Source organism: Ascaphus truei, chromosome 3 (assembly GCF_040206685.1).
Source record: "Ascaphus truei isolate aAscTru1 chromosome 3, aAscTru1.hap1, whole genome shotgun sequence".
NCBI classification, from domain to species: Eukaryota; Metazoa; Chordata; class Amphibia; order Anura; family Ascaphidae; genus Ascaphus; species Ascaphus truei.
In genome coordinates, this window is record NC_134485.1 from 1160971 (window position 1) to 1174478 (window position 13508).

Below are 13508 nucleotides of genomic sequence, written 5' to 3' on the forward strand. Positions count from 1 at the left end.
CCCCCAGCTCTATATATCCCCTCCCCCCCAGCTCTATATATCCTCTCCCCCCAGCTCTATATATCCCCCCCAGTTCTATATATCCCCCCCAGCTCTATATATCCCCTCCCCCCCAGCTCTATATATCCCCTCCCCCCAGCTCTATATATCCCCTCCCCCCAGCTCTATATATCCCCTCCCCCCAGCTCTATATAACCCCTCCCCTCAGCTCTATATATCCCCTCCCCCCAGCTCTATATATCCCCTCCCCCCAGCTCTATATATACCCCTCCCCTCAGCTCTATATATCCCCTCCCCCCCAGCTCTATATATCCCCTCCCCCAGCTCTATATATCCCCTCCCCCAGCTCTATAGATCCCCGCCCCCAGCTCTTTATATCCCCTCCCCCATCTCTATATATCCCCAGCTCTATATATCCCCTCCCCCCAGCTCTATATATCCCCCCAGCTCTATATAGCCCCTCCCCCCAGCTCTATATATCCCCAGCTCTATATATCCCCTCCCCCCAGCTCTATATATCCCCTCCCCCCAGCTCTATATATCCACAGCTCTAAATATCCACGCCCCCCCCAGCTCTATATATCCCTTCCCCCACAGCTCTATATATCCCTGCCCCCCCCCAGCTCTATATATCCCCTCCCCCCCACCCCAGCTCTACATTTCCCCGCCCCCCCCAGCTCTATATATCCCCTCCCACCCAGCTCTATATATCCCCTCCTCCCCAGCTCTATATATCCCCTCCCCCCCTCATCCCAGCTCTATATATCCCTCCCCACCCCAGCTCTATATATCCCCTCCCCCCCACCCCAGCTCTATATACCCCCCCCCCCACCCCAGCTCTATATACCCCCCCCCCACCCCAGCTCTATATACCCCCCCACCCCAGCTCTATATATCCCCTCCCCCCAGCTCTATATATCCCCTCCCCCCCAGCTCTATATATCAACCCCCCCAGCTCTATATATCCCCTCCCCCAGGTCTATATATCCCCTCCCCCCTCATGCCAGCTCTATATATCCCCTCCCCCAGCTCTATATATCCCCTCCCCCCTCATCCCAGCTCTATATATCCCCTCCCCCCAGCTCTATTTATCCCCACCCCAGCTCTATATATCCCCTCCCCCCCTCATCCCAGCTCTATATACCACCCCACCCCTGCTCTATATATCCCCTCCCCCCAGCTCTATATACCCCCCCCCACCCCAGCTCTATATATCCCCTCCCCCCCACCCCAGCTCTATATACCCCCCCACCCCTGCTCTATATATCCACTCCCCCCCAGCTCTATATATCCACCCCCCCAGCTCTATATATCCCCTCCCCCAGCTCTATATATCCCCGCCCACCAGCTCTATATATCCCCTCCCCCCAGCTCTATATATCCCCCCACCACTGCTCTATATATCCCCTCCCCCCAGCTCTATATATCCCTCCCCACCCCAGCTCTATATACCCCCCCCACCCCAGCTCTATATATCTACTCCCCCCCAGCTCTATATATCCACTCCCCCCCCAGCTCTAAATATCCCCTCCCCCAGCTCTATATATCCCCGCCCCCCCCCCCCAGCTCTATATATCCCCTCCCCCCAGCTCTATATATCCCCTCCCCCCAGCTCTATATATCCCCTCCCCCCAGCTCTATATATCCACTCCCCCCCAGCTCTATATATCCCCTCCCCCCAGCTCTATATATACCCCCCAGCTCTATATATCCCCTCCCCCCAGCTCTATATATCCCCTCCCCCCAGCTCTATATATCCCCTCCCCCAGCTCTTTATATCCCCTCCCCCCAGCTCTATATACCCCCCACCCCTGCTCTATATATCCCCTCCCCCAAGCTCTATATATCCACTCCCCCAAGCTCTATATATCCACTCCCCCCCAGCTCTATATATCCCCTCCCCCCCAGCTCTATATATCCCCTCCCCCCCAGCTCTCTATATCCCCTCCCCCCAGCTCTATATATCCCCGCCAACCCAGCTCTATATATCCCCTCCCCCCCAGCTCTATATATCCCCTCCCCCCAGCTCTATATATCCCCTCCCCCCAGCTCTATATAACCCCTCCCCCCAGCTCTCTATATCCCCTCCCCCCAGCTCTCTATATCCCCTCCCCCCAGCTCTATATATCCCCCCCCAGCTCTATATATCCCCCCCCAGCTCTATAGATCCCCCCCAGCTCTATATATCCCCTCACCCCAGCTCTATATATCCCTTCACCCCAGCTCTATATATCACCTCCCCCCCAGCTCTATATATCCCCTCACCCCAGCTCTATATATCCCCTCCCCCAAGCTCTATATATCCCCTCCCCCCATCTCTATATATCCCCTCCCCCGAGCTCTATATATCCCCTCCCCCCAGCTCTATATATCCCCTCCCCCCAGCTCTATATATCCCCTCCCCCAGCTCTATATATCCCCTCCCCCAGCTCTATATATCCCCTCCCCCAGCTCTATATATCCCCTCCCCCCAGCTCTATATATTCCCTCCCCCCCAGCTCTATATATTCCCTCCCCCCCAGCTCTATATATCCACTCCCCCCAGCTCTATATATCCCCCCCCAGCTCTTATATTCCCTCCCCCCCAGCTCTATATATCCCCTCCCCCCAGCTCTATATATCCCCTCCCCCCAGCTCTATATATTCCCTCCCCCCCAGCTCTATATATTCCCTCCCCCCCAGCTCTATATATCCCCTCCCCCCAGCTCTATATATTCCCTCCCCCCCAGCTCTATATATTCCCTCCCCCCCAGCTCTATATATCCCCTCCCCCCAGCTCTATATATCCCCTCCCCCCAGCTCTATATATCCCCTCCACCCCAGCTCTATATATCCCCTCCCCAGCTCTATGTATCCCCTCCCCCCAGCTCTATATATCCCCTCCCCCACAGCTCTATATATCCCCGCCCCCCCAGCTCTATATATCCCCGCCCCCCCAGCTCTATATATCCCTTCCCCCCAGCTCTATATATCCCCTCCCCCAGCTCTATATATCCCCCCCAGCTCTATATATCCCCTCCCCCAGCTCATTATATTCCCTCCCCCCCAGCTCTATATATCCCCTCCCCCAGCTCTATATATCCCCCCCAGCTCTATATATCACCTCCCCCAGCTCTATATATCCCCTCCCCCCCAGCTCTATATATCCCCTCCCCCAGCTCTATATATCCCCTCCCCCAGCTCTATATATCCCCTCCCCCCCAGCAATATATATCCCCTCCCCCCCAGCTCTATATATCCCCCCCAGCTCTATATATCCCCTCACCCCAGCTCTATATATCCCCTCCCCCCAGCTCTATATATCACCTCCCCCCCAGCTCTATATAACCCCTCCCCCCAGCTCTCTATATCCCCTCCCCCCAGCTCTATATATCCCCGCCCCCCCAGCTCTATATATCCCCCACCCCCAGCTCTATATATCCCCCCCAGCTCTATATATCCCCTCACCCCAGCTCTATATATCCCCTCACCCCAGCTCTATATATCACCTCCCCCCCAGCTCTATATATCACCTCCCCCCCAGCTCTATATATCCCCTCCCCCCAGCTCTATATATCCCCTCCCCCCAGCTCTTTATATCTCCTCCCCCGAGCTCTATATATCCCCTCCCCCCAGCTCTATATATCCCCCCAGCTCTATATATCCCCTCCCCCAGCTCTATATATCCCCTCCCCCCCAGCTCTACATATCCCCTCCCCCCAGCTCTATATATCCCTGCCCCCCCAGCTCTATATATCCCTGCCCCCCCAGCTCTATATATCCCCTCCCCCCAGCTCTATATATCCCCTCCCCCAGCTCTATATATCCCCTCCCCCCAGCTCTATATATCCCCTCCCCCCAGCTCTATATATCCCCTCCCCCCAGCTCTATATATCCCCTCCCCCAGCTCTATATATCCCCTCCCCCAGCTCTATATATCCCCTCCCCCAGCTCTATATATCCCCTCCGACCCAGCTCTATATATCCCCTCCCCCCCAGCTCTATATATCCCCTCCCCCCAGCTCTATATATCCCCTCCCCCCAGCTCTATATATCCCCTCCCCCCAGCTCTATATATCCCCTCCCCCCCAGCTCTATATATCCCCCCCCCAGCTCTATATATCCCCCCCAGCTCTATATATCCCCTCCCCCAGCTCTATATATCCCCTCCCCCCAGCTCTATATATCCCCTCCCCCCCAGCTCTATGTATCCCCTCCCCCCAGCTCTATATATCCCTTCCCCCCAGCTCTATATATCCCCTCCCCCCAGCTCTATATATCCCCTCCCCCAGCTCTATATATCCCCTCCCCCCCAGCTCTATATATCCCCTCCCCCCAGCTCTATATATCCCCTCCCCCCAGCTCTATATAACCCCTCCCCTCAGCTCTATATATCCCCTCCCCCCAGCTCTATATATCCCCTCCCCCCAGCTCTATATATCCCCTCCCCTCAGCTCTATATATCCCCTCCCCCCCAGCTCTATAGATCCCCTCCCCCAGCTCTATAGATCCCCGCCCCCAGCTCTTTATATCCCCTCCCCCATCTCTATATATCCCCAGCTCTATATATCCCCTCCCCCCAGCTCTATATATCCCCCCAGCTCTATATATCCCCTCCCCCCAGCTCTATATATCCCCAGCTCTATATATCCCCTCCCCCCAGCTCTATATATCCCCTCCCCCCAGCTCTATATATCCACAGCTCTAAATATCCACGCCCCCCCAGCTCTATATATCCCCTCCCCCACAGCTCTATATATCCCTGCCCCCCCAGCTCTATATATCCCCTCCCCCGCACCCCAGCTCTACATATCCCCGCCCCCCCAGCTCTATATATCCCCTCCCACCCAGCTCTATATATCCCCTCCTCCCCAGCTCTATATATCCCCTCTCCCCCTCATCCCAGCTCTATATATCCCTCCCCACCCCAGCTCTATATATCCCCTCCCCCCCACCCCAGCTCTATATACCCCCGCCACCCCAGCTCTATATATCCCCTCCCTCCAGCTCTATATATCCCCTCCCCCCCAGCTCTATATATCCACTCCCCCCAGCTCTATATATACCTGCCCCCCCAGCTCTATATATCCCCTCCCCCCAGCTCTATATATCCCCTCCCCCAGCTCTATATATCCCCTCCCCCCAGCTCTATATATCCCCTCCCCCCAGCTCTATATATCCCCTCCCCCCAGCTCTGTATATCCCCTCCCCCAGCTCTATATATCCCCTCCCCCAGCTCTATATATCCCCTCCCCCCCAGCTCTATATATCCCCTCCCCCCCAGCTCTATATATCCCCTCCCCCCAGCTCTATATATCTCCTCCCACCAGCTCTATATATCCCCTACCCCCAGCTCTATATATCCCCTGCCCCCCAGCTCTATATATCCCCTCCCCCCCAGCTCTATATATCCCCCCCAGCTCTATATATCCCCTCCCCCAGCTCTATATATCCCCTCCCCCAGCTCTATATATCCCCTCGGCCCAGCTCTATATATCCCCTCCCCCCCAGCTCTATATATCCCCTCCCCCCCAGCTCTATATATCCCCTCCCCCCAGCTCTATATATCCCCTCCCCCCAGCTCTATATATCCCCTCCCCCCCAGCTCTATATATCCCCTCCCCCCAGCTCTATATATCCCCCCCAGTTCTATATATCCCCCCCAGCTCTATATATCCCCTCCCCCCCAGCTCTATATATCCCCTCCCCCCAGCTCTATATATCCCCTCCCCCCAGCTCTATATAACCCCTCCCCTCAGCTCTATATATCCCCTCCCCCCAGCTCTATATATCCCCTCCCCCCAGCTCTATATATACCCCTCCCCTCAGCTCTATATATCCCCTCCCCCCCAGCTCTATATATCCCCTCCCCCAGCTCTATATATCCCCTCCCCCAGCTCTATAGATCCCCGCCCCCAGCTCTTTATATCCCCTCCCCCATCTCTATATATCCCCAGCTCTATATATCCCCTCCCCCCAGCTCTATATATCCCCCCAGCTCTATATAGCCCCTCCCCCCAGCTCTATATATCCCCAGCTCTATATATCCCCTCCCCCCAGCTCTATATATCCCCTCCCCCCAGCTCTATATATCCACAGCTCTAAATATCCACGCCCCCCCCCAGCTCTATATATCCCTTCCCCCACAGCTCTATATATCCCTGCCCCCCCCCAGCTCTATATATCCCCCCCCCCCACCCCAGCTCTACATTTCCCCGCCCCCCCCAGCTCTATATATCCCCTCCCACCCAGCTCTATATATCCCCTCCTCCCCAGCTCTATATATCCCCTCCCCCCCTCATCCCAGCTCTATATATCCCTCCCCACCCCAGCTCTATATATCCCCTCCCCCCCACCCCAGCTCTATATACCCCCCCCCCCACCCCAGCTCTATATACCCCCCCACCCCAGCTCTATATATCCCCTCCCCCCAGCTCTATATATCCCCTCCCCCCCAGCTCTATATATCAACCCCCCCAGCTCTATATATCCCCTCCCCCAGGTCTATATATCCCCTCCCCCCTCATGCCAGCTCTATATATCCCCTCCCCCAGCTCTATATATCCCCTCCCCCCTCATCCCAGCTCTATATATCCCCTCCCCCCAGCTCTATTTATCCCCACCCCAGCTCTATATATCCCCTCCCCCCCTCATCCCAGCTCTATATACCACCCCACCCCTGCTCTATATATCCCCTCCCCCCAGCTCTATATACCCCCCCCACCCCAGCTCTATATATCCCCTCCCCCCCACCCCAGCTCTATATACCCCCCCACCCCTGCTCTATATATCCACTCCCCCCCCAGCTCTATATATCCACCCCCCCAGCTCTATATATCCCCTCCCCCAGCTCTATATATCCCCGCCCACCAGCTCTATATATCCCCTCCCCCCAGCTCTATATATCCCCCCACCACTGCTCTATATATCCCCTCCCCCCAGCTCTATATATCCCTCCCCACCCCAGCTCTATATACCCCCCCCACCCCAGCTCTATATATCTACTCCCCCCCAGCTCTATATATCCACTCCCCCCCCAGCTCTATATATCCCCTCCCCCAGCTCTATATATCCCCGCCCCCCCCCAGCTCTATATATCCCCTCCCCCCAGCTCTATATATCCCCTCCCCCCAGCTCTATATATCCCCTCCCCCCAGCTCTATATATCCACTCCCCCCAGCTCTATATATCCCCTCCCCCCAGCTCTATATATACCCCCCAGCTCTATATATCCCCTCCCCCCAGCTCTATATATCCCCTCCCCCCAGCTCTATATATCCCCTCCCCCAGCTCTTTATATCCCCTCCCCCCAGCTCTATATACCCCCCACCCCTGCTCTATATATCCCCTCCCCCAAGCTCTATATATCCACTCCCCCCCAGCTCTATATATCCCCTCCCCCCCAAGCTCTATATATCCCCTCCCACCAGCTCTATATATCCACTCCCCCCAGCTCTATATATCCCCTCCCCCCCAGCTCTATATATCCCCTCCCCCCAGCTCTCTATATCCCCTCCCCCCAGCTCTATATATCCCCGCCAACCCAGCTCTATATATCCCCTCCCCCCCCAGCTCTATATATCCCCTCCCCCCAGCTCTATATATCCCCTCCCCCCAGCTCTATATAACCCCTCCCCCCAGCTCTCTATATCCCCTCCCCCCAGCTCTCTATATCCCCTCCCCCCAGCTCTATATATCCCCCCCCAGCTCTATATATCCCCCCCCCAGCTCTATATATCCCCCCCCAGCTCTATAGATCCCCCCCAGCTCTATATATCCCCTCACCCCAGCTCTATATATCCCCTCACCCCAGCTCTATATATCACCTCCCCCCCAGCTCTATATATCCCCTCACCCCAGCTCTATATATCCCCTCCCCCAAGCTCTATATATCCCCTCCCCCCATCTCTATATATCCCCTCCCCCGAGCTCTATATATCCCCTCCCCCCAGCTCTATATATCCCCTCCCCCCAGCTCTATATATCCCCTCCCCCAGCTCTATATATCCCCTCCCCCAGCTCTATATATCCCCTCCCCAGCTCTATATATCCCCTCCCCCCACCTCTATATATCCCCTCCCCCCCAGCTCTACATATCCCCTCCCCCCAGCTCTACATATCCCCTCCCCCAGCTCTATATATCCCCTCCCCCTAGCTCTATATATCCCTGCCCCCCCAGCTCTATATATCCCTGCCCCCCAGCTCTATATATCCCCTCCCCCCAGCTCTATATATCCCCTCGCCCCAGCTCTATATATCCCCTCCCCCAGCTCTATATATCCCCTCCCCCAGCTCTATATATCCCCTCCCCCAGCTCTATATATCCCCTCCCCCCCAGCTCTATATATCCCCTCCCCCCCAGCTCTATATATCCCCTCCCCCCAGCTCTATATATCCCCTCCCCCCTGCTCTATATATCCCCTCCCCCCAGCTCTATATATCCCCTCCCCCCCAGCTCTATATATCCCCTCCCCAAAGCTCTATATATCCCCTCCCCCAGCTCTATATATCCCCTCCCCCCCCAGCTCTATATCCCCTCCCCCAGCTCTATATATCCCTTCCCCCCAGCTCTATATATCCCCTCCCCCCAGCTCTATATATCCCCTCCCCCCAGCTCTATATATCCCCTCCCCCCAGCTCTATATATCCCCTCCCCCCCAGCTCTATATATCCCCTCCCCCAGCTCTATATATCCCCTCCCCCCAGCTCTATATATCCCCTCCCCCCAGCTCTATATAACCCCTCCCCTCAGCTCTATATATCCCCTCCCCCCAGCTCTATATATCCCCTCCCCCCAGCTCTATATATCCCCTCCCCTCAGCTCTATATATCCCCTCCCCCCCAGCTCTATATATCCCCTCGCCCCAGCTCTATAGATCCCCGCTCCCAGCTCTTTATATCCCCTCCCCCATCTCTATATATCCCCAGCTCTATATATCCCCTCCCCCCAGCTCTATATATCCCCTACCCCCAGCTCTATATATCCCCTCCCCCTAGCTCTATATATCACCCCAGCTCTATATATCCCCTCCCCCCAGCTCTATATATCCCCAGCTCTACATATCCCCTCCCGCCAACTCTATATATCCCCTCCCCCCAGCTTTATATATCCACAGCTATATATATCCACGCCCCCCCAGCTCTATATATCCCCTCCCCCACAGCTCTATATATCCCTGCCCCCCAGCTCTATATATCCCCTCCCCCCACCTCTATATATCCCCTCCCCCCCAGCTCTACATATCCCCTCCCCCCAGCTCTACATATCCCCTCCCCCAGCTCTATATATCCCCTCCCCCTAGCTCTATATATCCCTGCCCCCCCAGCTCTATATATCCATGCCCCCCCAGCTCTATATATCCCCTCCCCCCAGCTCTATATATCCCCTCGCCCCAGCTCTATATATCCCCTCCCTCAGCTCTATATATCCCCTCCCCCAGCTCTATATATCCCCTCCCCCCAGCTCTATATATCCCCTCCCCCCAGCTCTATATATCCCCTCCCCTCAGCTCTATATATCCCCTCCCCCCCAGCTCTATATATCCCCTCGCCCCAGCTCTATAGATCCCCGCTCCAAGCTCTTTATATCCCCTCCCCCATCTCTATATATCCCCAGCTCTATATATCCCCTCCCCCCAGCTCTATATATCCCCTACCCCCAGCTCTATATATCCCCTCCCCCTAGCTCTATATATCACCCCAGCTCTATATATCCCCTCCCCCCAGCTCTATATATCCCCAGCTCTACATATCCCCTCCCGCCAACTCTATATATCCCCTCCCCCCAGCTTTATATATCCACAGCTATATATATCCACGCCCCCCCAGCTCTATATATCCCCTCCCCCACAGCTCTATATATCCCTGCCCCCCAGCTCTATATATCCCCTCCCCCCCACCTCTATATATCCCCTCCCCCCCAGCTCTACATATCCCCTCCCCCAGCTCTATATATCCCCTCCCCCTAGCTCTATATATCCCTGCCCCCCCATCTCTATATATCCATGCCCCCCCAGCTCTATATATCCCCTCCCCCCAGCTCTATATATCCCCGCGCCCCAGCTCTATATATCCCCTCCCTCAGCTCTATATATCCCCTCCCCCAGCTCTATATATCCCCTCCCCCAGCTCTATATATCCCCTCCCCCAGCTCTATATATCCCCTCCCCCCAGCTCTATATATCCCCTCCCCCCAGCTCTATATATCCCCTCCCCCCTGCTCTATATATCCCCTCCCCCCAGCTCTATATATCCCCTCCCCCCCAGCTCTATATATCCCCTCCCCAAAGCTCTATATATCCCCTCCCCCAGCTCTATATATCCCCTCCCCCCCAGCTCTATATATCCCCTCCCCCCAGCTCTATATATCCCTTCCCCCCAGCTCTATATATCCCCTCCCCCCAGCTCTATATATCCCCTCCCCCCAGCTCTATATATCCCCTCCCCCCCAGCTCTATATATCCCCTCCCCCCCAGCTCTATATATCCCCTCCCCCCAGCTCTATATATCCCCTCCCCCCAGCTCTATATATCCCCTCCCCCCAGCTCTATATAACCCCTCCCCTCAGCTCTATATATCCCCTCCCCCCCAGCTCTATATATCCCCTCCCCCCCAGCTCTATATATCCCCTCCCCTCAGCTCTATATATCCCCTCCCCCCCAGCTCTATATATCCCCTCGCCCCAGCTCTATAGATCCCCGCCCCCAGCTCTTTATATCCCCTCCCCCATCTCTATATATCCCCAGCTATATATATCCCCTCCCCCCAGCTCTATATATCCCCTACCCCCAGCTCTATATATCCCCTCCCCCTAGCTCTATATATCACCCCAGCTCTATATATCCCCTCCCCCCAGCTGTATATATCCCCAGCTCTACATATCCCCTCCCCCCAACTCTATATATCCCCTCCCCCCAGCTCTATATATCCACAGCTATATATATCCACGCCCCCCCAGCTCTATATATCCCCTCCCCCACAGCTCTATATATCCCTGCCCCCCAGCTCTATATATCCCCTCCCCCCCAACCCAGCTCTACATTTCCCCGCCCCCCCAGCTCTATATATCCCCTCTCCCCCAGCTCTATAAAATCCCCTCTCCCCCAGCTCTATATATCCCCTCCTCCCCAGCTCTATATATCCCCTCCCCCCCTCATCCCAGCTCTATATATCCCTCCCCACCCCAGCTCTATATATCCCCTCCCCCCAGCTCTATATATCCCCTCCCCCCAGCTCTATATATCCCCTCCCTCCAGCTCTTTATATCCCCTCCCCCAGCTCTATATATCCCCTCCCCCCAGCTCTTTATACCCGCAAACCCCTGCTCTATATATCCCCTCCCCCAAGCTCTATATATCCACTCCCCCCCAGCTCTATATATCTCCTCCCCCCCAGCTCTATATATCCCCTCCCCCCAGCTCTATATATCCACTCCCCCCCCAGCTCTATATATCCCCTCCCCCCCAGCTCTATATATCCCCTCCCCCCAGCTCTATATATCCCCTCCCCCCAGCTCTATATATCCCCTCCCCCCAGCTCTATATATCTACTCCCCCAGCTCTATATATCCCCTCCCCCCCAGCTCTATATATCCTCTCCCCCCAGCTCTATATATCCACTCCCCCCCAGCTCTATATATCCCCTCCCCCCAGCTCTATATATCAGTCTCAGTCAGTTTCTCTTAGTTTCTCTCAGTCAGTTTCTCTTAGTTTCTCTCAGTCAGTTTCTCTCAGTCAGTTTCTCTCAGTCAGAGTCAGTCTCAGTCAGTTTCTCTCAGTCAGAGTCAGTCTCAGTCAGTTTCTCTCAGTCAGAGTCAGTCTCAGTCAGTCAGTCTCAGTCAGTTTCTCTCAGTCAGTCTCAGTCAGTCTCAGTCTGTCTCAGTCTCAGTCAGTTTCTCTCAGTCAGTCAGTCTCAGTCAGTTTCTCTCAGTCAGTTTCTCTCAGTCAGTTTCTCTCAGTCAGTTTCTCTCAGTCAGTCTCAGTCAGTCTCAGTCAGTCTCAGTCAGTCTCAGTCAGTCTCAGTCTCAGTCTGTCTCAGTCTCAGTCAGTTTCTCTCAGTCAGTTTCTCTCAGTCAGTCTCAGTCAGTCTCAGTCTGTCTCAGTCTCAGTCAGTTTCTCTCAGTCAGTTTCTCTCAGTCAGTCTCAGTCAGTCTCAGTCAGTCTCAGTCAGTCTCAGTCTGTCTCAGTCTCAGTCTGTTTCTCTCAGTCAGTCTCAGTCAGTCTCAGTCAGTCTCAGTCAGTCTCAGTCTGTCTCAGTCAGTCTCAGTCAGTCTCAGTCTGTCTCAGTCAGTCTCAGTCTGTCTCAGTCAGTCTCAGTCTGTCTCAGTCTCAGTCTGTCTCAGTCTCAGTCAGTTTCTCTCAGTCAGTCTCAGTCAGTCTCAGTCTGTCTCAGTCTCAGTCAGTCTCAGTCTCAGTCAGTCTCTCACCCCGCTCTTAATTACCCCTACTCATCTCCCCCGCCCCCGAGCTCTTTATAACCAGACATTTGTACCAGATTGTTCTGATTCAAAGAGAATTGTTTACAGACTCTGTTCTCCTTACGTCTGTGGGGATGTCCGTGTGATCTTGAGCCGTGCTCTGCCCGAGAAGCTGTCCGTGCTCTGTCCGTGCGAGCTCTGCCCGAGAAGCTGTCCGTGCGAGCTCTGCCCGAGAAGCTGTCCGTGCTCTGTCCGTGCGAGCTCTGCCCGAGAAGCTGTCCGTGCGAGCTCTGCCCGAGAAGCTGTCCGTGCTCTGTCCGTGCGAGCTCTGCCCGAGAAGCTGTCCGTGCGAGCTCTGCCCGAGAAGCTGTCCGTGCGAGCTCTGCCCGAGAGGCTGTCCGTGCTCTGTCTGTGCGAGCGCTGCCCGAGAAGCTGTCCGTGCGAGCTCTGCCCGAGAAGCTGTCTGTGCTCTGTCCGTGCAAGCTCTGCCTGAGAAACTGTCCGTGCGAGCTCTGTCCGTGCAAGCTCTGTCCGTGCAAGCTCTGTCCGTGCAAGCTCTGCCTGAGAAACTGTCCGTGCGAGCTCTGTCCGTGCAAGCTCTGCCCGAGAAGCTGTCCGTGCAAGCTCTGTCTGCGTCTGTCCGTCTCTGTACTGTATGCCTCTGGCTCTGGACAAGGCTTATTCATGGGTCTCCTTGACCCTTATCTTTTCCTTATCACTGTGACGGTAACAAGCACCTGCAACAATAGCACGGTGTCTGATTGGCTCCTGGACACGGGGACCGCACAGCACTGAGGTGACAACAAGGACATGCCGACATAACAAAGTCACCTTAATGTTTGGGAGACTTAGGGAGAACAGTATAGCACTATCAATGCACAAAGACCATGTTATCAGGTTTCTACACTGTCCTCATTCTCTCTGTGACACTGTCCTGATTCTCTCTCTCTCTGTGACACTGTCCTGATTCTCTCTGTCTCTGTGACACTGTCCTCATTCTCTCTGTGACACTGTCCTGATTCTCTCTCTCTCTCTGTGTGACACTGTCCTGATTCTCTCTCTCTCTGTGACACTGTCCTCATTCTCTCTGTGACACTGTCCTGATTCTCTCTCT

General features: G+C 55.1%; 1 protein-coding gene across 1 annotated transcript in view; it reads right to left on the reverse strand.

Moving 5' to 3' along the window:
- Window positions 1-13073, reverse strand: part of LOC142490858 (uncharacterized) — a 31699-nt gene extending 18626 nt beyond the window's left edge. Inside the window, exon 1 of the mRNA XM_075593278.1 lies at window positions 12519-13073. The gene's annotated coding sequence lies outside the window, so the exon portion shown is untranslated. The remainder of the gene's footprint in view (window positions 1-12518) is intronic.
- Between the last annotated feature and the right edge of the window lie 435 nt (window positions 13074-13508).